Source organism: Ictidomys tridecemlineatus, chromosome 15 (genome assembly GCF_052094955.1).
Source record: "Ictidomys tridecemlineatus isolate mIctTri1 chromosome 15, mIctTri1.hap1, whole genome shotgun sequence".
NCBI classification, from domain to species: domain Eukaryota; kingdom Metazoa; phylum Chordata; class Mammalia; order Rodentia; family Sciuridae; genus Ictidomys; species Ictidomys tridecemlineatus.
This window is the reverse complement of record NC_135491.1, coordinates 31,041,510-31,064,769: the sequence shown is the minus strand read 5'-3', so window position 1 is coordinate 31,064,769 and position 23,260 is coordinate 31,041,510. Positions and strand designations below refer to the sequence as shown.

At 41.2% G+C, this 23,260-nt stretch overlaps 1 long non-coding RNA gene across 1 annotated transcript; it reads left to right on the top strand.

The window, feature by feature from the left end:
- Nucleotides 1-6,099: 6,099 nt before the first annotated feature.
- LOC144370856 (uncharacterized) lies at nt 6,100-18,686 on the top strand. The gene is made up of 4 exons (XR_013430879.1): nt 6,100-6,361; nt 7,463-7,612; nt 16,343-16,533; nt 17,117-18,686. It is a non-coding gene; the product is annotated as an uncharacterized LOC144370856 (long non-coding RNA).
- The last annotated feature ends 4,574 nt before the right edge of the window (nt 18,687-23,260 follow it).

Genomic DNA, 23,260 nt, shown 5'->3' with positions numbered 1-23,260 from the left:
CTTCTCTTTTCAATGTGGCTATAAGAAAATTGAAAAGTATATCTGTGACTCACATTATATACTGCTTTGTTTGCCAGGCTTCTGATTATATCACACTTATTATTGTCCCACTAACCAAATCTGGTCATAGGACCAAGCTGTACTTACCCTGGGAAGGAGAGATTAAAGGGTATGAATACAAAGAAGTGGTTTCATTGAAAACCAATGTAACAAAATCTACCATAACTTAATTTTAATTTTGCTCAATTAAAAAAAATGATATACTGCACTTTGTAAACTGTCCTGATTCAAAAAGTTGTATAAAAAATTAAGAGAAAAACTTCCAAAATTTAGTTCATAAAAGGGTATAGTATTTTATGTTTCAGCAATGATTATACAACACACATTAGGCACTTGTTGTATGTAAAGCACCAGGCACTACACACTGAAGCTGAATAAAGGGTTCTCATTAATACTTCAGGAATTCATAAGTTATAGATGGAAGAGTGAGCAATGTAAATAATATAAACATAAACAATATAAATAATATAATAATACTTAATATACTCATAAAACTGTACTGTATTTCAGACCTTGTGGGGTGTGACAAAAATAAAGGTTATATAGGCTATTACTTATCTGTGCTCTCTCCATTATATCATGTCTTTTGCTTGGTTCTGCGTCTTTCCCCACCTAGAGTTCCCAAGACTCTAGTTTCATGAGCTCTGATGTAGAACCAGAAAAGGAATATGCGTAAGTATAATTTAAAAAGCTATTTCTCATGTGCATCTCTGGTCTGGAATCAGTCATAGCAGAGCTTGTTTCATGGTTGTTCCAAGGAAGTGAAGAAAGAGAGGAATGAGGTGGGAGAGTGGTTTTGGAAGAGAGGGTCCTTAGGAGTTAAGTGCTTTTGAGTCCTTGACAAGACTTCAAAGAATACTGAAATATTGGTAATATGTTTTTAAAACTAGCAAACAAAACTAGATTGCCTCACTCCCAGGCGTTGTGGGTGGTAGAAGGGGCAGTTTGCTAGGACTACCATAACCTCAGACTGGGCAGCTTAAACAACAGAAGTCAGTTTTCTTATGGTTTTGGAGGTTCAGCATCTGAGTTCAAGATGGCGCAGGGTTGGTGTCTTTCAAGGCCCACTTCCTTGGCTTGTAGATGGCTCCCTTTTCATGGGTCTCCCTATGGTCCTTCTTCTGTATGGTTCTGTTCAACCTCTTCTTTTTATATGGATGCTAGTCATATTGGATTAGAGCCAAAATAATGGCCCCATTTTAACTCAATCATCACGGGGAAGACCCTATTTCTAAACACAATCATATTCTGAAGGGAGGGTGTGAGGACTTCAAAGTGCGAGTTCTTAAGAAACACAATTAATTTCATAGCCGGTGTTTTCTGAGATGGGTCCTCTCAGGACTATTTCTGTGTTCAAAATCATCAACATTTGTTTGAAAAGTAGGAGTAAGTACACTATCTCAGAGATACTCTAGAGCTGCCTAATTCCTGATTCTGAAGCCAGCTCTCTATGGAGAAGTGGTTGCCAAATTCAATGGAAACACAGTTTCCTGTCTACAGATGCACATGGCTGTGATTACATGTGTATTTGAAGAGCCCTTTCTGGGCTCCCTTTACCCTTTTCTTAGTTAGAAGCAAGGCTTTAGATCAAAACAGAGCCCCAGGGCTTCATGCAGAATAGCCTCCTTTGAGAAGTCAAGATGGCACTGGGCTGCCCACCAAGTGTCTGGAGTCCTACAGCCCTTGATGTCTAGGTCCAAGTCCCATATGGTTTGGGGCCTCCAGGAGTGCTGTTTGGGACAGAGCAAGGATATAGAAACTTCTACCTCCAACTTGGAGAGCTCTCAAGATGGACTGAAGTGCTTTCATTCGTATGTTGTATTTCATGCCCACCATCTTGTGGGAAATTTCAAGAAAGATTTAGGTTAGAGGAATGGTGTCCCAGAGGTCATCAAGAGCAAAGTCTTTTCTCCATTGTAGGAGGAAATAGCATAAATATCCACATCCTCATGATGCTGCAGGTGCCCAGGAGGTGGTTACAAGAGGAATTCCTCCCTCTGTGACCCTGGCTCAACGCAATCTCCTCCTTACACATTTTCTAAGGCTTCGAACAGTGGGCCTCCATGGTCTCTCTTAACATCCAGTCTGATAGTGACAATCCTGTTTGCCATTCACCTCTCTCTTCTTCTGTCTCTGGCTCCTTGTAGAACTCTCATCAGTGAAGCTACTTTAGGGTGTCCTGTGGTGATAATTCCTGCCGATAGTTACTAGGGAGGTCACAGCCATAGCTATGTCCTCTGTGAATGACAATAACCTTGTAATCCAAATTCCAAGTAGAAAAAAAATTTGTCACCCATGACTCCCTCATGAATTCTAGCCACTCTTTGTCATTTTTGTCTTGACGCTTTCCTCTGCCAGAAGTCTTCTCCAGGTCTCTACTAAAATGCCATCCAAAAGGAGTTCCCCAAACCTCCTAGTACAAAACACCCCACCCCCTTTACCTTCTGTGCTCTGACCTCATTTTTTTTTCTTTCGGCGTGTTGTAGCATGTTATTGTCTCTTAATGCTACTAAAGCCACAACTCACTCACCCACCTTGTATTCATTGCACAAATGCTTTTTTGAGCACCTTGTGTGTGGCAAGGAGCATGCTATGTCATAGAGATACATAGAGGAATAAAAGAAAGACATCTGCTCTCTTTCTAGTGGAAGGCACAAATAAAGAAATGAATAAGTGCCTTGGATCATTTCATGGTGAAAATAAAGAAGAAAACCTCTTGGAAGCTGCTTTAACTTGAAGGGTCAACGAGGAGGAAAGGAAGAGAAGGAGCAGGTTTTACTCTGTCCCCTGGTAGTTCTAGCCCCTTGTTATAATTTGGGCTCTAATCCAGGTCTAGCAGTAGGACAGGGGCAGATACTCTGCTGTCCCCGCATCCGTCTAGCTGCCCCTCTTTCCTGCCTTCAGCAGTTGTCAGTTGTATCACAAGACTCCCTGGCGTGAGTGTTAATGGGTACAAATGGATGATCCAGGGGTGGGGACCCTGGGAAGAAGGTGGGCTCATCCTCATGACAGATGTCAGAGTCCTGGGCGTGCCATGACATTCCTATGGTCTATCTCCATGTAGAAGCTACTGACCTAAGGTTCATTTTGCAACTCTTGATCTCGGAAAATTCAAAGTCTTTTCAAGGTACAAAAACAATGATCTTTTCAAAATGCAAATTTGATCATCCTCCCCCTGCCTGAGCTTAAAACCTGGCACCGATGTCCCTCTGCTCTGGAGAAAAGTAACTTCTGCATGATGGCCTGTGACCTGGGGTGGGCTGCCTCCTGTGTCTCCAGCCCCCATTTCTGCTTCCCCTGCTGTCCACTGCAGTCCCACTGGGTGGGTCCCTTTCTGTCCTTTGAATGTACCCAGCTCCTTCTCTGCACCAGCTTCATACTCACGGATTCTTCCTTCTGGAATGATCTTTCTTCTAATGTAGCCAAGATACCCCAGCCTTAAGACTTACTCATCTAGTATGTGTGAGGCCCTGACTGGGGGAAAAAAAAGAAAAAAGAAAAAAGAGAGAGAGAGAGAAAGAGAGAGAGAGAGAGAGAGAGAGAGAGAGAGAGAGAGAGAGAGAGATTGATTTAATTCAAATAATATGTCTTCATGGAAGCCTCTCATGATTCCTCATACCTTTACTATATAGCACACAACATATTTGCAACTTCAAATCAATTTATTTGATACATGTCTTTTCTCCCATTAGAGAATAATTGATTCATTAAGTCTGGGATTATGATCATTTCTGATGACCTGTGTGTGTCCACCCACCCCACCCCCACCCCTGCCCCATGTCCTACCATATAGTACATGTTTGTTAATGTTTATTGAATGAGTTAACAACTGAATGAATGAATGAACGAATGAATACAAATCTCTTTCTTTGGGCTCCCCTTTGGGCATAAATAAACTAAAATTTGCTGAAGAAAAAAGCACCCTCACCCCGGTAGAGAGTCCACTGCACAGAAAATGTTGGGTCATTGTTTACAGAAGACAACTCCCTTCCTCCTGCAAGTCACTTATTTGATGGTTTTGTTAGAGGGCATCCTGTCCTGGCAATCGTGTTGTTTAAGTTTTGTAGGGGGTAGGGAGGGTGGTGTCCGGGGGAGTGACATCTGGAGTGAGCTGACCCGTACTTCTCTGTCATGTGCAAGTCTTTGCATGTGCCCCTATACATAGAGAGAATTATTTCTATGTTTATTTTCACAACTTCCTTTTTTCTACTATTCCTTCCTCCTCGGCCCAAGTTACAATCCTCCCCTCCCCTAGGATTGTTGGTATAAATGGAATAAAATCAGTTAGGGTCATAAATAAGATTCAAGAGGAGTAACCAGCATCGGTTTGGGGGATGAGTGCCCCTCCCTCCTCCTGTATAATTTATCGTTTCTCTTCTGTAGGAAGCCAAATGATATTTCTCTAATTAACAGACACAGTCAACTATGGTATAAATCAACCTCACAGCCTTTTTAGTGATGCAATCACTTTATGATCAGGGGGTATAAATTAAACATCACAGACGCATCTCAAGCAGCAAAACATAATGGAATCAAAGAGGGAAGTCGCCTGAATCCAGAGGCGGTCTGGGCACCAAGGGTGAGCTTCACTATGGGAGCAGTGGGTTTTGCCCTAGCATAATAGGGTAGGTGTCCTGTCCTAGGACAGGGACATTGTACATCCATGCACTTCCTGTTATATTGCTGCCTGTACATGAGACTGGGTCTATGTGACTCGGACAGTCCAGACGGTCGTGCAAACCTCAGCTTGGTACCTAGTCCCTGTGCAGTCATTGGGGACTCCCTTACCTTGCTGAGTTCCATTTTATCATGCATAAATTGGAGAGGTTAATCAAGCTTACTTCATAACATAACGGTGGATCCATTAATATACAGCAGGCCTTAGGATAGTCCAACATGTAAAGAGAAGTTGAATGAATTCAAACAATTAGAATCATCATTATCTCCAGGCTCAGAAATGGTGTGTCTATGTTAGTGTGCATAATCACTCCAAATGCAGATTTCTGGGTGGCAGACCCAGAGTCCCATCCCACAGCCTGGGATGAAACCTCACTAATGCTTTTGCAGGCTGCCTGTGAACCACATTTGGAAAGTTCTGCTCTTTGACATGCACAGGAAATTGAAGCACTTACCGAATACCTCGTTTGGTCTACATTCTGTCCTACATGCTAGGAACAAAACGAAGCCAAAACACATCCAGGGAGCAGATTTAAAGTTATTTTTATATTTCCTCTTAGGAAGCAGACTCTGGGTGGGCTTTGCAGGAGCCACCACCCTTTCCTCACCCTCCTAACTCAGAGGAGCCTTCCTGTGAGGGTGGAGCATGGTGGGGCCATGAGACCCCATCTGGATGCAGGAGTGGGAGAGATGAGCCCCCCAATTCTACTCGCACACACATGGATCTGCTCCCTTCCTCCCCCATCTCCTCCTACATTTGGTGACTATTTTAATAGTTCCTTCCAACATAGAACTTTGGGGAGAGGACAATATGTCACAGTTTATAAGACATTTATATGTTGGTGCTCTCATGTCAAATTCTCAGTTCTATGAGACCAGTGGGAAAGTGGGATTATTGTCTCCACTTAACAGATGAGAAAACTGAGGTTCACCAAAAGAAAATATGCCCAAGGTCACTTAGTTACTAAAGGATGTGTAAGTTTGGGTTCCAGAATTTGTAATCCTAAATATGCTATTTTTTTCCATGTTGGTCTTTTCTGATGCTTAGAAGGCAACTATTGTGGTACAAATGATACAAAGTACAATCATGTACAGAACACCATTGCATTTTGAGATGAAGCCCATGTGCTCCTGTGTCCATGTCTATTGGTGTGTGTGTGTGTGTGTGTGTGTGTGTGTGTTGGGGGGAGGAACAGAGCCACCTATCCCTTGTCCTTCAGCCCTCCACCTTCAGTATCTCCCACACTATCCCGTCTACCTCAACCTCAGTGGTCCAGTAGAGTTTTCCATTTTCCACCTAAAGAAACATTGTCTGAGATGAGTCCTGGCATTTTAAGCACTTGGAGAGCCACAGTCCCTAGAAGTCATGGACCATTTTATGGAAAATCAAGACATTTTAAAGATTGAAAGGATTTGGGACATCTCCTTTTCCCACTTGACCCTACCTCTTTTCGCTCATCTAGACATAATATGCTCACAACTCAAGGAAAAGATGACCCAACCACAAATAGTGAGAAAAGAAGGATCTTGTATTAGCCTTTGAGGTTTCAAAAGTCCAGGCTGCAAAAGAAGGGAAAGACTCATGAGCATTGATTGGAGCAGACATCTGGGGGGAGCCTAAAAGGTAAGGTCCATGTTCCTGCTCTGAAGAATAAAAGAAAACTTTGGGAAGGGAATAATGGCAGGGAAATAAGAAGGAAGACAGGTTGGTGGCTTGGCAGGTGGATTAGAAGGGAAGGCAGCCCAGGGGAGCAGAGCAGAGGGGCATCTGGAGGCTCCCTGGCCTTGGCTGAAGCATCCTTGATAGGATAGCCCTTTCCTGGGGTTTGCCCTTGGTAGGTGATGGGGATCTTTTCTGTAGCTGCAGAGTACCTGGCCACCACTCAGTAGCTCTACTGCAAAGACATTCCTGGGGTTCTACAGAGATGCTCTTTCTCATTGGGATGAGCCATGTTTACAAAGCCAGCATGCCTCTGGTTGACTGGCATTAGTGACCAGGACTGATCTCAGTCCTCCTCTACCCCATCCTATATGGCCAATTGCCATTTCAATTCTGAGGGACACTGGTACTCATTGGAGGCAGAAAGCACAGAGTCTGGGCCTCAGAAGATCCTATAGTACTTTAAAGAGAGCCCCCCAGCGTCAATATGTGAGGAGGACCATTTGAACTGTCTCAAAGATCTCCTATGTCCTCAGAGCCAGCACAATGGTCAATAAACTGGGGCTACATATACACAAGTGGGAAATCAGGCCTTGCACCTTTGTGCCATGCCAGATATAATTTTATACTATAGTTGCATATAAATATGTGAATATAAGCATTGCCAGTTTAAAAAAGAATGAAGAAAAACTTGAGATGAGCAAATCTCTTGATTCTTCTTTATGCAGGCATTATGGTTGGTTGATGTAATATCCACTGGGTGCACATCTGGAAAAAAGAGTTTTGATGACAATATAAGATAATGGCTGCCTCTTGGAGCCTCTTTCCAGGTGCTTATGCTTCAAGAATCTCTGCTCATGCCTGATGGAGTAAATCCATCCTGACACCTGACACTGGCTGGCATTCACAGTGGTGACAAAGACAAGGGTAGGGGAGAGGGTCCCAACAGTGTCCTTTCTGGCAGCGCCTTTGAAGTTTAAAATACACCATGTCCTATTAACCCTATTTAAAGAAAAAATGTGAGCCACAATCCATGAGGTCAACCTATCATTTTATTGTTCCCAGATGATTCAGCTGAAGCTATTAAAGTCCTTGGGAGGAGACTTGAGATAATGTGGCTGCCAAACTTCCACGTCTTCTGTCCCTCCCTGCCACTCTGAATTACGAAGCCGTCCTATGTCAGCAGTCTTCCTATTGAGGCCTATTGATCTGGAGGTGGGTGAACTCATTTTTCTTTTCAAGGTATGAAAGTGGACTTGGTCCTGGCACTTAAGAGTGGGAGGAAGTGGGCTTCCAGCCCCCTTGGCCCACCCTGGCTCATTAACATGGAGACTACCTTCTTTGATGAGTTCATAAGTGTTTCACAGACGGGAGAGATGTAGCAACTTTGCAAGACACTGTTTAAAGATCTTCGACATCTGAGAAAGCCACAAAATCCAATAATCCTACTTTCAGAACTCCAGGGTGTCCAAGGAGATCAATCTTATATCTAAACATCACATAAAGAGAGTGCATTGCATTATAGACTGGTTTCTATTGAACAGCACCTAAGAAACAGCATTAGTTGAGAGAGAGAGAGAGAGAGAGAGAGAGAGAGAGAGAGAGAGAGAGAGAGATATGGAGTCTATACCGGAGGGAATGGAAAAGGTTGTCAAATTCTGTAAAATTTTCCCCTTGATTAAAGCTGCACTTTCAAAATTGTTACATTATTAACAAAAGTCAGCTTAGCTCCAATTTATCTTCCCGACAGTTTCCTGATGGATTAGGTGTTGGGAACAAACTGGAGGGGCTTTGATGTTCTTTGGGTGCAGACAAAGCCGAGACTAATTCTTCCCTTGTTAACTGCAGTAATACCTATCTTTCCTAACCCACTCAGGAGCACCTGAGTGGGTTAATCAGAGTGGGAGATGGCATGGAGGTGGCATTTTCTTGGGTGTTTCTAAGTCTGTGCCCATTGTGGCATGAGACCCTCAAGGCAAATGACATTTGATATTAATTAAAAATCAGAATCTACATACCAGTGAAGATAGCACCAGATTCAGACATGCTTTGAAAGTCATATTTCTCTTTTTGAGGGATTTGAGGTTTGGTAAAATAAGAAAGTCAAATTGTTCTGGCCGCAGGTAGGTCAAGAGAAAATTCTGCAAAGATCCTCCTGCTGAAGCGGACAGAAACTGCTTTTGCAAAATCCCAGAGCAGTGTCCCCCCTTTTTTTTGAAATTTAATAGCACTGAGAGATGTTTCCCATCTTTTTTTCAGGATCAGAAATAGTTTCACTCAGCTCCATGTTTTATCTACTTTCCCCAATTTGTTGATCATTATTAATATTTCTAAACAAGTGTTGCATGGAAAACCTAATCTCCTTTGTATGGGAAGGAAACATTTCTGTGATTAATGTAACTTGAGAAATGCTAGTGAAACAAAAAGTTTATAAAGATTTCGTGATTTCAGGACTTCTCAGAGCCTTTGCGCTAGGTATCCTGTGAATTTCCAAGGGGTAAGGGAGAGCACTGTTGTTGAATGTTGTAAGCATATTTGTTTGTGAGGTTCTGTAGCAACAAGTCTCTCTCTTGGTGTCAACTACTTTTATGGAAAATCATATTGGAAAATGCTGGCCTTCCCCATTTCATCTTTAGTAGCAGCATGCTATTTACCTGGGAAGAAGCAGAAGTGAGTAGGTTAGAGTTTTCCTTAAAATACTCTCCCACTTTGGGACTCTGTCAAGAATGATTTTTTTTTTCAAAATTGCAGCAATTGCCTAAGTCTCTAATTCTAGTTACTGCTCATTTGACAGGAGGTGAGCTTTCCCAGGTACAAACAAGAGTTTGGAATTTAAGTAAACAATCATCCCTTGATATCTGCTGGGGATTGCTTTTAGGGTCCCCTGAAGATACCAAACTTCTTAAGTATTCAAGTTCCTAGAATAAAATGGCATATTATTTGCCTTATCCATATGCATCCTCCCACATACTTATTTTTTCCCCTTTTTTATAATTTATTTATATTAGTCATATATAATGTTAGAATTTATTTTAGCATAATTATAAAAAATATAATTTGCTTTAATTCAGTCCTCAGTACTTTCTTTTTCCTTTTCATCCTCTCTTTCCCTATTACCTTCCCTCGAAACTACTGATCTTCCTGCTTTTTAGTTATAGTTATAGTTTCTTTTTGATTAGTGTCTTGTGGATATACACAATGGTGAAAGTCACTGTGGTATATTCATACATGTATAGAGGAAAGTTAGCTCAGATTGATTCCACTCTTCTTTCTTTATTCTGATGCCTCTTCCTCCCCCAGCTCCTCTGATTTTTCTTCCATTTGGAAGGAATGTTCCCCACCCTCCATCTCTTTCTCTCTCCCTCTCCCTGTTTTCCCTTTATTTTGAACTAGCTTCTGCTTATCAAAGAAAACATTTGAACTTTGATTTTTCTGGGTCTGGCATATTTCACTTAGCATTCTAGATTCTGATTTTGTTCCTTTACCGGGAAATACCATAATTTCATTCTAATTTGTGGCTGAGAAATACTCCATTATGTAGATATACCACATTTTATTTATCCATTCATCTACTGAAGGGCAGTTAGTTTGGTTCCATAGTTTGGCTATGGTGAATTGCACAGCCATAAGAACTGATGCACCTGTATCACTCTAGTATGTCGACTTTAGCTCTTTTGGACATATTCTGAGGAGTGGGCTTGCTAGAGCATATCATCATTCCATTCCTAGATGTTTGAGGAACCTCCATACTGCTTTCTAGAGTAGTTGCACTGATTTGCAGTCCCACCAGCAATGCACGAGCGTGTCTTTTTCCCCACATCCTCATCAACCCTTACTATTTTCATTTTTGATAACTGTCATTCTGCCTGGAATGAGATGAAGTCTCAATAAAGTTTTGGTTTGCATTTCCCAAATTGCTACAGATGTTGACCATGTTTTTTTTTTTCATATGTTTGTTGGCCATTTATCTTTGTTTCTTTCTTTTTGACAAGTATCTGTTTGGCTCTTTTGCCTACTTATTAATTGGATTATTTGTTTCTTTTGGTGTTAAGTTATTTGAGTTCCTTAAATATTCTGGATATTAATGCCCTATCTGAGGAAGAGTTGGCAAAGATCTTCTCTCATTCTGTAGGTTCTCTCTTTATTCTCTTGTTGCCTTTGCTGTACAGAAGCTTTTTAATTTGTTACCATCCCACTTACTAATTTTTGGTTTTATTTTTTTATGCTTTAAGGATCTTGTTAATGAAGTTGATTCATGTGCTGACATGTTGGAATGTTGGGCCTATATTTTATTATTGTGATTGCAAGTTTCTAATCTAATTGCTAGTTCTTTGATCCACTTTGAGTTGACTTTTGTGCAGGCTGAGAGATGGGGGCCAGATTTCATTCTTCTACATATGGATTTCCAGTTTTCCCTGAACCATTTGTTAAAGAGGATATTTTTTCATGTATGTTTTTGGCATATGTCTAATATGAGGTAACTGTATTTAGGTGGATTGTCTCTGTGTCTTCTATTCTATACCACTGGTCTCCATGCCTGCTTTGGTGCCAATACCATGCTGTTTTTATTACTACAGTTCTGCAGTGTAATTTGGGGGCTAGCATTGTGATGCCTCCACCATCACCTAGGATTGCTTTGGCTATTCTGGGTCTCTTATTTTTCCAAGTGAATTTTAGAACTGCTTTTTCTAGTTCTGAGAAGAGCGTCATTGGTATTTTGATGGGGATTGCATTGAATGGCCATTTCGACAATATTAATTCTACCTACCCAAGAACATTTTCCCATACACTTTAAATCACTCCCAGTATTGTCCATTTTATGCAAATAGTTGTTAAATTGTATCGTAGAACAATAAGAAGGCAAAAATGTCTGTACATGTTCAGTATAGATGCAATTTCTTTCTTGAATATTTTTAATCTACTGTTGGCTGAATCTGAAGATACAGAACTCACAGTTATGGAAGACCAGCTGTATTTTTTGAGCATCTCCAAGTTTTTCCTGTTTGTTCTATTCTTACACACTTGAGAAAATCTGAGACCAGGAATCTCATGTACTTCATGATCAGTATCTGAATGAAAAGTGAAAAGGGTCCTATTATGGGCACAGGAAATTTTCATACCAACTGATGCAAACTCATTCGTTTCCTAGTGCTTATCATCTTTTTCTGAACCTCTTCCATTATTCCCATCCAGTTCCATGTAGACTCCTAGAGAGCTTGGTTTCCAGGGCTATAATTTATATTGGGATTACTATTATAACTTTATCTGACCTAGCTTCAGCATTCCATCCTCTCCCTTACAATTATTTTTGCATTCTCGTTTGTAAAATATGGTTCAGTGCCCTGGGGACATATACAGACACAAAATTTGGAACAAAAAATAGGTTAGAGGAGAGGTAAAATCAGAAACCCCCCAACGTGAGAACTCTGACATGCCCTCCCTCTGGACTCTGAGACCTCTCTTTATTTTGTACTAGTTCCAACCTAAGTAAATTCCACGTTATTTAGTTGGTGAGACACTAACTCTTTTATGACAAAATGAATTAGTGTGCTACTTATATATTTTAAACTTAGTTAGACCCTCCCTAAAGGCTCAGAGCCAAGTCAATAAAGTTATGTTTGAAGATGGAGTTTGAAATTCTATTTTCATTCATTTTAATGGTTTACAAGTAAATTGCATTTTCTACTTCATTCTGTGACATAAGTCAATAGGTATCCAATGTAAATGTAGTTCATTTATATTTGAATTGATGTTCTGTCCGCCATTACCTTATGTTTCTAATGCATTCTGATACATTAGTGAATAGGCTTGTCTGATTAATCATTAGCACATGAAAAGAATTAGCTGCTGCCTGCCAAATGGAATTATTGACACTGATAAGAGGACCAAAGATGGGATCACCTGGAAACAGAGTATGTAATTGAAGGGAAAAAATGCCTCAATAACTATGGACCACGCTGGGTGTGTTTCATTAATTCTCTGCATGATAGGCTTTGTATATTTTCATTAACAGAATTTTCTAAAATCTAAAATGAATGAAATTTGTCTGGATTTACTTATAAACTTTGTTGCCTGAAATCAAAATATGGTTTTTAGTACAGGGGAAAAACTTCTTGAAAGCTTCCAAATGGAGAATGAGACAGGCTTTAGAACCTTCAAGAAGTAAACAGAGCACAAAGAAAGCACTTAGGAGCCGTCTCTAGAATGATTCCCAGCCTGAGGTTCTGTCCTACTTAACCTGAGTACCCATGTTCCAGGTGGCCCATCTCATCCCAAATTTGGCTAAAGAAACATGTGTGGGTGGGGTCACATGTATACAGAAGCACACACACACACACACACACGCACACACACACACACACATGTGCACACATATGCACATATACCGTGGCACAGATACACATTTTTAAGAAGTCTCATGCTGTGTGTATTCTCTACTTCTTGACCCCTAGTGCCAAGCATGGGCAAAGGAAAGAGACTCAAAGTCCATGTAATGTGTAGCAACTCCAGTGTGTCCCAGAGTAAGGCAGCATCACATACCTAAAAGGGTCACAGCCCTATCAGTTTGAAAATGCTCATGCAATTCTGCTTTGTTATTGTCTGAGCCATTAGATTTAAAAGCCCTTCTGCATGATTGCCAAGTACATTAAAGTGAACAAATGATAAAACTCTAAGCTGCCTGAGCTGCCAAAAGTTGTGCAGTGTCTTCGGGCAGGAGAGCAGTGTGGCTGTATGTTTCAGAGTCACTCTTGCTAGGACTTGCTTTATTCTGGATTTGCAAATGGCACCCAGGATGGTGCAGAAGAAATGCTGTGTAGACCCCTTTGTTCCAGCGGCACCTGTAGTCCAGGTGATGGTGCTTGAAAAGCGTGGCTTATGACTATGCCTCAGCACAGTCTCCTCAGGAGATTGTTCTTTTAAGCAAGGATTCTGAGGAAATGGGAGTTGGGAACCTAAACTCTGATATTTTCAGAGATTCTCTTTTCCTTTTCCCAGTTTCCTGTGTACCCAGTGGTAATAATAATTGCTGGTCTTGCTATTTCCCACAGTGATTAAAGTTCATGCAAAAACATTAAGAATTATCCAATGCAAGATGGCAGAGGTCTTGTTTTTATAGAAGTCTGTCTTCTCTCTTTAAAACTAAAGGCCACCTGAAGAGTGGTACTATGGTGTGGCTTCTCAGGCAGCGGGGACCCATCAAACCTTTATTGAATTTTAGTAACTCCAATAAAAACCTGCGTAACTGCTTCTTCTCACTTCAAGTAGGGGACAGAAGCTTCTCTTATGTTGAGTGACACCTTCAGGGTTTTAATGTGGTCCCTTCATTTAGAGTCCCTTCTGGGTAACATGTAGATTCCTTTTAAGGTTTGTGTGGTATCAGCAAGTTGGACAACCAGAGGACACACGAGTCCTGAGTGACATGTGGTCTTTTAAAATGTTAGCTCTAGTGGGATGCTTTCTACACTTTCCTGGTTGGATAAGATTTTCAGGGTTTGGAAGACAAAACAGGACAGACCACCATGAGGGCCATGAAATGCACGATTCTGAGGATTAATGTATGGTCCAGCTTAGAGCATCACGGAGGGACAACAACAGGAACATTAGCTACAGCAGAAGCTCAGGAGCCCAGTGGGTGCTTCTTGTCCCGGGCTTCTCCCTCGTGGTCTTCCTTATTGCTAATGCATCTCCACCTCAGCTCCTCATTTGTAAAACGGGATAATGATACTACACAACCCATGGGATGGTTGAGAAAGAAACAAAGCACACGAAACACATTAATACAAGGTCAATAGTAAGTATTCAAAAAATCTTACAAAAAAAACACTCACTGTGTGTGCATATTGCTGAGGATGGTGGTGATGGTGATGGAGATGATGCAGAATTGCTACCGGATGGGTTGGGCTGCCTGCAAGACAGGATGTGAAACGTCTTGAACACCATTCTCAATTTCCATGGGTGTTAATAATGGAATCAAGTCATCAGAATGGCTCCAGCCTGGGAACTGATCAAAGCTCTCTCTCCCCAAACCATGTGCCAGCTTTTTTCATTGTTTGGCTAGGGCTTATTTTGGTCACAGCCCTATCACCAGTGACAAGTACAGTGTGTTGAGACTGATTGACACTAATAAAGATTTATTAAATGTATGAATAACAATCATACTACCCAAAGTCAGTAGTTTGCTTTTGCTTTTTTTTTTTTTTGGTACAAGGATTGAACCCGTAGGGGCTTAACCACTGAGCCACATCCCAGCCCTTTTTATTTTATTATTTTTATTTTGAGAAAGGTTCTTGCTAAGTTGCTTTGGGCCTCACTAACTTGCTGAGGCTGGTTTTGAACTTGCATTCCTCTTGCCTCGGCCTCCCCAGCGTCTGTAATTACAGGCCTGCATCACCCATGGGCTCTATTTGTTTGAGACATGTTTGCAAGATTCATTGCAAGTCAGTGAGTTCTTTTTATTTCACCTAAAATAAGACCAATGGAGGACAGCCTTCCTTTAATGGTATAAACAGAGCATTTCAACACCAGGACCTGTAAACACCAGTCTCCATCTCTTCAACACTCCATGTTCGGCAGTCAATTGGCACCACCATCCATGAAGCTGTCACCAGGAATGTACTCAAGGGGGACCTAAGGACCTTGCTAGGCTTTCTGTCCTGCAACTGGATCCTCATGCAACATCATTTCATTTTCTACAGTAACATCCAGAAAGGTAGCTGCAAGCCATTCTCTGGGCAGGAGTAAAGAAGACAGGAAGTGTGATATTTTATTAATTATTACAAAAATAAACTGCAGGGCTGAGACTCGCTACTGTGAAGGCACATGTGTGAAAATCCCACATCGCTGGTGAAGAAAAAACTCGTCGTTAACTACAAAGATCTTCCCTCAGCAACATGTAAAGTAGGAGAAAAGAATAGGGTGCAGATATTATCAGCATTTTAAACAAATTAAAAAGTTGACTTCTAAAAAAAGGGATGCTCTACATCAGATTTCCTCCATGGGAGTATTGTATTCTGCATTCCTGTGCATTTTCCTCTCAGAGGTTTTATTCCTCCTCCAGAAAGAATGTAGGATATAGGTTGTCCCTTGATTCATTTCTTGCAACATGCTAGCTATTCATGATGTTTACCTTTCATAATTTTCCCCTCTTTTGAGTGCATTCCAGATGTTCCCCTTGCAACCATGAATTTTAAATGCTTGCTCACTCAATGGCTTGGTGATCCAGGAACTTTAAACAAATTCATTGCCCTGTTTTCAGAACCTTAAAGAGACTGAAGAAAGGTCAGGAGACAGATAACTGGTGACAGAACGCATAGATATGGATGTGTATAGATAACATATGATTTTGACGTCCTGGCATTTTGTGACTATATGTCTTCATATGCTATCGAATAAATTGATTTTATTATTGATTTTTAGTCAATAATATTCCAATGAAATTGATGGGCAACATGAACATGGTGATATTTACAATGTTGGTTCCATTCGTGGTTTAATGAAAGCTATTTTGAGATAAGAATGGAAACTGATAAAATTCTCAAGCTGGTCTGCCTTCCGTATTGCACAAATGTTTTTTAACACATTGTAACCTGAACACAGAAGTCATGGAGGTGAAAATACACTTCTGAAACAAAATGGACATATCAGCCATTGAAATTTTACTAGGTAAAATAGATAGAATTGATGATCAAGAAGTGATTTTTGGTATCTGTGATTTGTTCCACAAGTTACTTTCTCTTTGAGAAAGGTCTATGATTTATAGAGTATTGTTTATGAATTTCTGGTCCATGTGTGTGGAGTAACTTGCATGATTAAAATAAGCAAAAATAGGGCTGCCCTTATATCCATTCATTGCATCAATTAAGGTCCAGTTTTGCTGCTGTCACAGAGACCCAACGTGAAAATAGACATGGACAGTGAAGGAGTCTGTTTTTCTCTTGTGTCCAGGCCGCTTGTGAGCATCACCATCTGGTTCCACATACTCATGCATGGATCCGGGTTCCTGCTGAATTATCCTTGTTTTACATCCCGGGGGGGTTTATCCTCCCGTGGATGAAGCTGGATCTCCACAGGAAGGACACATGGAAGAGTCAGTCCATTCTCAAGAACCAGACACACAACTTCCTGTCATTTCTCAGGTGAGAACTTTGTCACTTGGCCAAGCAACTGCATATGGGGTCTGGAGAATATGACCTAGCTGAACAGATGGGAGCCGTGTTGGGGTTCTGTCCTTCTGAGAGGGGGAGGACAGATTGGATGGAATTCCAGCAGTCTCCATCACAGCCTGCATCTCCCCCCTGCGATCAACGCTTCAGGCCTGTGTAGGCATGGGCCATCTCTCTCGCCCGGGCACAGGTTTGTAGGACTTTCACCAAACCCCAAGACTCAACTTGATAGCCCTTCCCCTTCACTGGGACTCTCCTTTCCCTCCTCGATGGGAATATAATCTCAGGATTGCAAAGTTTCCACATCACCTTTCTTCATCTTTCCTAAGTCTGCAAAAGAAAACAAACAAACAAAAAAACAGCAGCAAATGTTCTACCCACTCTGTCTCATGTGTTTACCTTCTTCCTTCCCAAGGAACCAAAATTTCCACTTTTCTAATCCTTAATTACATAAAGCCAGGAGATGGCTTTGAGATAAACAACTAAATGCAAACAAAATACTTACTGGTACGTAGAAGTCTCGTGTCTTTATTTTTATTTTTTTTTACCTTTTCAGGTAAAACGTGGCCATATGAGCAGGGCTATGTGAGAACACCTACTGCTCATCGTCACCGTGACAGCTACTGAAATCAAGGCGACTGTGTTTTCCTGTGGGAGACAGCGCAGTGGAGACAACATGTCTGTGTCCGAGATTCATTTGCTGGTAGCCATGGCTGTATTTCTTTTTCAATTCCATCCAGCCTCCTGTTCCTCATGTTTAGAATGAGGACATAAATCCTCCCTTATATGGTTGCTATGAGTATTAAAGGAGCTGACACTTGTTTCCTTTCAGATAAAGCACGTCGTCCCTCTGGGCTGTGGTTAGCACCTATAATCAGAGGTTGTACTGGCCTCACCTATGTTTTTTATTAATTGTGTTTTTTTTCAACAGTGGGTACTGGGGTACCAGGAATTGAACTCAGGGGCACTCAACCACTGAGCCACACCCCCAGTCTTATTTTGTATTTTATTTAGACACAGGGTCTCACTGAGTTGCTAAGTGCCTTGCCAATGTTGAGGCTGGCTCCTTCTGCCTCAGCCTCCCAAGCCTCTAGGATGACAGGTGTGTGCCACAGCACCCAGCTCTGGCCTCACCTATGAATGAGCCCAGATGCAAGGGATGAGTAGGACAATGGATGAGAAGCCACTGAAGGGAAAGCAATGACCATCACAGGTGCTCCACAAATATTGGTAAGTTATTCCTTATCTGGGTTCCAAAATCAAGACACTGGCTTTTCTGGTTTCAAATTAAGGAATTGTATTCTTCCAAATATGCAGCTAGATCCAGTGTGACCTATGGAATCCAAAGAATGTGAAATACACTCCAGGTAGCTATTATTATTGGGTTAAGGGATGAACGGATTAACATGCAAATAAGTCCAATTTGACTCTAGGTCTTAAATAAAATCCTTTTTTTTTTTTTTGGTCATATGACGCCCTCTACTACCTAAGGATTCTGCAGAGATTCCCTATCAGCAAGAATGCTCTAAACAGATGCATCTGCCAGAACTTGGACACTCCAACCTTTAGAATCATAAACCAAAATAAGCTGTTGCTTCTTTTTTTTTTTTTATAATTTACCCAGTCTGTGGTACTATCTTGTAGCAACAGAAAATGGACTAAAACATTGTACTGGCAATATGAATACTACCTGACATTCAGCAATTTCCCTACCACCTGTCAAGCTGTCTCCAGAGATAGGTAATAAGGTGTACCTCATATGAGCTCTGCTTCCATAAGCCCTAAACCTTTGCCTTTACGTCATCCCTTTGGAGGATACAAGAGAACAGGGCTTGTCTGTCCATTAAGCCTCCAATATAGACCTTCCCAAGACCAGGGGCAGTATCCCAACTAGTATCTGTTGTTCTTGGATAGAATTACCTTGCAAGAATTTTGAAATCATAGTCCATGGTTTTTTGATTTTTCATCTGTACACAAGTCGTTTCTTGAGTTAAGGCAATCTGCTTTTGTTTCACCTTTGGGGAAATCATGAGTTCTTTCCCACACATACATATTAAGCACTTACTATATGCACTGTGCTCTGTGCTGGTAATGCAAAAATGAGAGGAATAAAACAAACAAACAAACAGGTGAAGAGTCCTTATCCTTATAGAAACACTTAATGTCCTTGCATTCGTAAAAACGCTAGGGGAACAATTTATTTATTTTATGCCAATATGAATTAAAACTCCAACTGTGGTCAGTGCTATAGAGAGGACTTTGACCTGATCTGATAGGAAATAGATGTTGGAACCAGGGATGGAGATGTGAAGGGCATTCTAGGCAAAGGGCACAGAATAAGTCAAGGTTTAGCTGTAGTAAGAAAAAAAAAAGAGGAGGGGGGGGTCTTCTAGAGTCCGGAAGAAGGCCCAGTTAGGTGAATAAGCAAGAAAAGTATGATTGACAGCAGGATCTGGTGGGCCTCATTAAGGATCACATTCTTGCTTCTGAAGAGCAGGAAAGCTAGTTTTGCATTGTGAAAAGAGGGCTTTGACGGCGGTGAAGAAAACAGAAGGCCCAGGGAAGGCAGGCTGGGTGCAGGAGGAGAACAATTGCATTGTGCAAGTGAAACAGGCACTTAGATGAAGAAGCCGTGGCAGAGCTGGGCAGAAGGGGTGTAAGAAGGGAGGATGGCATCCAGAGGGTCAGCAGACCTCTCCAGAGCCTTGCTGTATGGGCAACAGGAACGCTGAGAACGTGGTGTAGAGAATCTGTCCGCTGTCCCATCACAAGAAGAAAGCTACCCTGTCCAGTGGACAAGTGGACCGTTTACATGGTGATTCCCATGTAATGGGAATGGAGACAAGTGGGGTAACAGTTGGTATCTGCAAGTCTGCAGTTATTAGGAAAGGTGGTCTTTTCCTCTTGGCCAAACACACCCAGATGGATCAATAAAAGAACTAAGTAAACGCTGCACTTCCATCCTCTAAATATTTCTCTTAGAGTGGAGAATTTATATAGCTCCTGAAAGGCGCTTTCCGCATGGAGACCCAGGAGCCCCCTGGCCATTCCTGCAGCCACCGCACGGCCCCACCGCAGTTGTCATTTTACTATGTTTTACCTGGCTTAGTGGAGGAGTTGTGATCGCTCTTTATGATACAGAACTAGGCCCTAAAATTGAACTCTGGGCATAAGACATCTGGCTTATACTCTTAAAGCAACCCATATGCTTAAAATAAAAGTAAAAATTTCTGCATGATTTATGAGATAGGGTCACAAGACCCTAAGTCAACGGGTGATGAACGTCAATTCTTTGCTGATTCCCTCCCTCCAAGCGAAATATATGTTTCCAAATGAATCTAGCCCCATGTATATTTTCTTTTACTTCCCTAGTTCTTTATGCATTCTGCAGCAATTTGTTGACAGTACAAGGCAAATCCATGATAAAACCAGAGAATGTCTCCAAAGTAAATATTTAGTGCTACAAAATTTAGGGGACTTTTTGCACATTAATCCAATAATAAAATATGGTTTGTGAGAGGAACAAGGAGCACTTGCTAATTTCCTAAATTGCTGTAGGTAGGTCACAGAAGCTTCTAATTGATTTGAAAAATATTTTCTTTATGGAGAAGTGGTATGGAGGCCAAGCTTCTTTTGCTTTGGCAGCTGCAGGAATCCTGGATGCGGTACCTGTGGCATGAGGTTGGGGAGGAAATGAGGATTCAGCTTGCTTTAGTCAAAGCCCAGGTCTTTGAAGGTCATGCAGGAGACATGGCAAGAGGACAGATGTGATCAGGCTATGAGAAGCTAAAACCCTGCCCAGAAAATGTATGAGATCCTGGAGCAACAGGTATCCTGGCCAGTCAGGGAAACTTACTGTTTCCATCCTTGCTTACGTTACAGTATTTATAGACCTTGACTTTGCCGGGGAAGCAACTCAAGGAACAGAATGTTCAAAGACAGGGGGTGAGTGTTGTGGGAGCCCAGTTAAGAAGGGAAGATGTCTAGCACAGACAGGCTGCTGTTGGAGGGAGCTGGGATGAAGGGCTGGAGGTGCTGGGCATGCCCTCCAATGCTGGCCCAGAGCAAGTGATGCAGTCAGAAAAATGCAGAGAATTCAAGGAGAAATTCTTAGAATGGGTAACCCCTTGTGTAGGAATTTGCTAAGAAAAAAATATTTATAAAACACTGAACTTTAAAATAAGCAATGTGAACAAGCTTACAGCAATACCTCTATTACAGTTGATGCATAGGAGGAAGATAGGGTCAGAAATTGTAGATACTATTTTATGAATACTCAGTAGGTACCAAGCACTCTGCCAACTGCTTTCTGTACATTGTTTCAATTCATACTTACTCCAAAAAGGATGAGGATGATTGTAAAGAAACTGAGGTTTAGAGAGGTTACTTAATTCATCCAATTCCTACAGCTTGGTAGGTAGGAAGAAAATGTGAACCGAAGCCACCTAAATTTAGAACCTTTTGCTTTAACCCAAACATTATACTGTCCCTCAAGCTGATGGCCAAAAGGTATAGAAAGTTGACGGGAAAGGAAGTTTCAGATTTCTCAGCTGAAAGGTTTTACAAACTAGGTAACGTAAAAATAAATTTGACAATGGATCAAAGAATGTCTGTGGATCTGCCACATCTGGGTTCTACCACATAAAGTTCTATGTCCCCTGGAGTCACAGTGGTAGTTGGAAAGTCACTGACTGAGGAAGGAAAATTCCAGACAATTCATTTAGAACGAGCTGAGGTTATACTTGGGTCAGATCTCACTCTTGTTAACAGCCCATACTTTCTTACATCTTCTAACTTACATCTTACAGCTTCCGTGGGCATCTAGTGGGGGAAAAATCCATTAACCGGCTTGACCAGCGTTTTGTTGACACAAGCAGAACAGACCTGAGCTTTCTCAGTAGGTCTGGGACACTAGGAGCCCCAATTTGAAAGGCAGACAGACAAACAGCCTCTTTGGCTCTGATGGAGAATCCGGATGTCCTTCTTTCGAATTCCTGGCCTCAATTTTTCGAAAGAACGTTTTTAGTGAAGATTCTCAACAGTATTGCCCAAGCTCTTTTGTATCAGGAGGGAATTAACTACAAAAAAAAAAAAAAAAAATCGAGGTTTGACAATAGAAGGCCAGATGCCACACCTTGTAAATAAATAATAATAAAAAAATATGCAATGCAGCCAGCTGCACCATATAAACTCAGGTTTTTATACCACACTGCTGTGTTCCGTATATCCTCGTTTGGCTCCAACATCTGTTCATCCCCGTCCGTTCCTCCCATATATTAGTTATAATTACATACAGAGGAGCTGGTTTATGAGGCCGAGAAACTGACCCAACAGCAGCATGCTTCTGGTAGTTTCTCATTTTCTCTTTTAAAGACAATGGTGGTTCCTTTGAAGGACCTTATTTAGTCTATAGTGCAAGACCAAACTTAGACCTGGTTGACACCCTTGTGAACAGAGAGAGCCCCTTCTGCATCATTCCTCATTCTCTGAAGCAACCTGCATCCCTTTCCTCTCTACCCTGTCCATTCTATTTGAATAGTCTATCAAAAGGCTATTCAGTTCCATTCTCTCCCAATGCCAACCCACCAAGCTAAGTAGGACTTCTGAGGATGTGGAAACATCATGGAAAACCTCTAGAGATTCCACGCTCAATCAACAGCACTCAGTAGGTATTACCAGACCACAAGCACACAGAACTCAAAGAACTAAAGCCAAGAGAGAGAGAGAGAGAGAAATAAATAGGCAATCCAGAAGTCTGTATATTCAGACACTATCCTTGAAATTACTGTGATTAACATGTTTGATAGAGTAGATAATGAAATGAAAACATCATCAGAGAACTGTAATCTATTTAAAAAGAACCAAATAGAAATCTATTATTGAAAATTAATTGGAAGTAAGAACTCAATAGATAAAACAGCCAGGCACATTGATGCACGCCTGTAATCCCAGTGGCTTTGGAAGCTGAGGCAGAGGATTGTGAGTTCAAATCCAACCTCAGCAAAAGTGAGGCGCTAAGCAATTCAGCGAGAACCTTTCTTTAAAAAATGCACAATAGGGCTGGGGATGTAGCTCAGTGGTCCAGTGCTACATCTGAGTTCAATCCCTGGTACAAAAAAAAAAAAGAAGGCAGATAAAACAAGCTAAAAAAAAAAGAATCAATGAAATGGAAGACAAGTCAATAGAACATATTCAAACTGAAGCATGGAGATAAATAAAAATGAACAGCATATACAAAGTCTGACATATATAATTGAATTTTAATGGATAGAAGAGAAAGAGTGGAGCACAATGAATATATATATATTTTTGGTACCAGAGATTGAACCCAGCCGTAATTTACCACTGAGCTACATCCATGGCTCTTTTTATTTTTTATTTTTTATTTTGAGACTGGGTCTCACTAAGTGATTGAAGCTAGCCACGAACTTGCAATCTATCTGCTTTAGCCTCTTGAGTCACTGAGATTACAGGCATGCATCATGGTGCCCAGGAAAAGAATCTTTAAAAAGGGAATAATCACGAACTTTCTCAAACTGAAGAAATCATCGTAGGATGACTTAAGTTATTTAAGTTCCTGTAAGTGATTTATAGAGTCAATGATGGTTCAAAATTTATAGAGAATTGCAAACAATTGAGCAAATCTAAACCAGTTTATGAAAAATAAAGTTAGAGAGTTAACTTATTACAGAGCTACAGT